The sequence below is a fragment of the Chrysochloris asiatica genome, unplaced genomic scaffold (assembly GCF_000296735.1).
Source record: "Chrysochloris asiatica unplaced genomic scaffold, ChrAsi1.0 scaffold00006, whole genome shotgun sequence".
NCBI lineage: Eukaryota > Metazoa > Chordata > Mammalia > Afrosoricida > Chrysochloridae > Chrysochloris > Chrysochloris asiatica.
The window spans coordinates 11,077,483-11,080,558 of NW_006408524.1; the positions used below are offsets into that span (position 1 = coordinate 11,077,483).

General features: G+C 34.6%; 1 gene segment (V, D, J or C); it reads left to right on the forward strand.

Moving 5' to 3' along the window:
* Positions 1-3,076, forward strand: part of LOC102822613 — a 203,798-nt gene that overhangs the window by 132,897 nt on the left and 67,825 nt on the right.

Below are 3,076 nucleotides of genomic sequence, written 5' to 3' on the forward strand. Positions count from 1 at the left end.
AGGAATAACTTAAGAATTATTGGCATTCCAGAACAAGAAGAATCACACAAGTTCACAGAGGAAATAGTTGAAGAACTGCTGGAAGAAAATTTCTCTAACATCCTGAAAAGTAAAAATATAAACATTCAAGAAGCTCACCAAACCCCAGGAAGAATAGATCCCACAAGAAAATCATCGAGACATATCATAATCAAGCTAATCAAAATCAAAGATGAGGAGACACTCCTGAAAGCAGCTAGGGAAAACAAAAGTGTTACATATACTTCTTACATACATACATTTGTATGTATGTTACATATATACAAAGGCAAACAAGTCAGATTAAGCTCAGATCTCTCAGCAGAAACCATGCAAGCAAGAAGGAAATGGGGAGACATATATAAAACCCTGAAAGAAAAAAACTGCCAATCAAGAATCCTTTATCCAGCAAAGCTATCAATCAAATATGATGGTGTATTCAAAACATTCCAGGATAAACAGAAGCTAAGGGATTTTGCCAAAGCCAACCCTGGGCTACAAAACATCCTAAAGGGAGTTCTGTGGACTGAAAACCAAGAAGAACAGACAACAACCAGAAATTGACATATATGTCAACACCTCCCAGAATTAAATCTACAGAAGGAAGAGTAGAAAACAAAACAAAACTATAAGAACAAAATCAGAGAATCTGGGAGGTCAGTCTATGATCAAAATAATTACAATGTAAAAGAAGGTAAACACATAGGAATAGAGATCCAGATGGTGAGAAGATCAGGTAGATTACAGGATAAAATAGACTGCACTAAGTGGAGAGAAAAGTTAATGGACTATAAGGTAACATCAAAGAAAATTAACACTCCACAACATACCAAGAAAATGAAAATCCAAGAATAACATGGAAACATTAAAACTATGAGGAAACTCACAAGAAAGAACACAAAAAGCATGAACTCAGCAAAGGAAGACACACAGAACAAAGAAAGCAGCAACACCATAAAAAAAAACAAATATAATGGCAGCAATTAATCCATATTTACCGATAATTACACTGAATGTAAACAGATTAAATGCACCTGTTAAGAGACAGAAAGTGGCAGAATGGATAAGAAAACAAGATTCTTTAATACGCCTGTCTGCAAGAGACACATCTCACACAAAGAGACAAAAACAGATCAAAAGTCAAAGGATGGAAAAAAATATACCAGCTAATTGCAATGAAAAATGAACTGGAATGGCAGTACTAATCTCTGATAAAATCAACTTTAAGGCAAAACCAGCATAACAGATAAAGATGAACATTATCTCATGACTAAAGGGACAATTGAACAAGATGACATAACCATAATAATATCTAAGCTCCTAATGAAAGAGCTCCAAAATATATAAAGCAAACTCTAATAGATTTGAAGAAAGAAATAGATGAATCTACAATAATAGTGGGTGATTTTAATACACCACTTTCAAAAATGGATAGAACAATCAGAAAGAAACTTGACAAAGACACAGAAGAACTAAACAATACAATCAACCAACTGGACCTCATAGATGTGTACAAAGCATTCAACCCAACAACAGCACAATACCATTTTCCAGTGCACATGGAACATTGTTCAAAATAGACCATGTCTTGGGCCACAAAACAAATCCCCATAAATTTACAAATATCAAAATACTACAAAGCATCTTTTCAGACCATAATGCTATCAAATTAGAAATCAACAATAGGAAGACCAAAGAAATCAAGTCAAGTACATGGAAACTGAACAACACCCTGCTGAAAAGCAATTGGGCAGTAGAAGAAATTAAACGGGAATTCACAAAGTTCCTAGAAACAAATGAGAATGAAAACACAACATACCAAAATCTTTGGGGCACATTGAAAGTGGTGCTGAGAGGACAATTTATTGCAATAAATTCACACATCCAAAAAGAAGAAAGAACCAAAATTAAAACATTAACACATCATCTACAAAAATTAGACACAGATCAATAGAGGGAACCTACAGCCACCAAAAGAAAAGAAATAATAAATAGAGCAGAAATAAATGAGATAGAAAACAGAAAAACTATAGAAAGAATTAACAGGACAAGAAGCTGCTTCTTTGAAAGGATTAACAATTTTGACAGACCATTGGCAAACCTAACAAAAGAAAAGAGGGAGAAGACACAAATTACATGCATTAGAAACCACATAGGTGATGTCACAATGCAACCAAAGGAAATCAAAAAGATAATAACAGAATACTATGAAGAGTTGTACTCCAACAAATTTGAAAACTTAGACTAGATGGATACATTTTTAGGAAAACATGAGCTACCTAAACTTATACAGAGTGAAGTAGAAAACCTGAATAGACCCATAACAAAAGAAGAAATTGATCAGGTCATCAAAAAACTCCCAACCAAAAGAAGTCCAGGTCCAGATGGCTTCACTGGTGAGTTCTCCCAAACATTCAGGGAAGAGCTGTCACCAATTCGACTCAAATTATTCCAGAAGATAGAGGAGGACGGAAAACCTCCTAATATATTTTATGAAGCAAGCATAACGCTCATACCTAAACCATGGAAGAATGTCACTAAGGAAGAAAATTATAGACCAATATCCTTCATGAACATGAATGCAAAAATTTTCAACAAAATCCTAGTCAACAGAATCCAGCAGCATATCAAAAAGATAACACATTATGATCAAGTGGGATTCATATCAGGGATGCAAGGATGGTTCAACATTAGAAAAATGATCAATGTAATGCACCGTATAAGTAAGAAAAAAGAAAAGAACCACATGATCATATCAATTGAAGCAGAAAAGGCATTTGACAAAATCCAACATCCGTTCCTCAACATAATTAAGAGCATATATACAAAACCAAAACCAAAACCAACAGCCTACATTACTCTCAATGGAAAGAAGCGGAAAGCCTTTCCTCTGTGAACAGGAACCAGACAAGGATGCCATTTGTCATCACTCCTATTCAATATTGTGCTGGAAGTCTTAGCAAGAGCTATACAGCAAGACAGGGAAATTAAAGGCACTGAAATTGGCAAAGAAGAAGTAAAACTCTCTCTATTTGCAGATGATATGATCCTATACAAA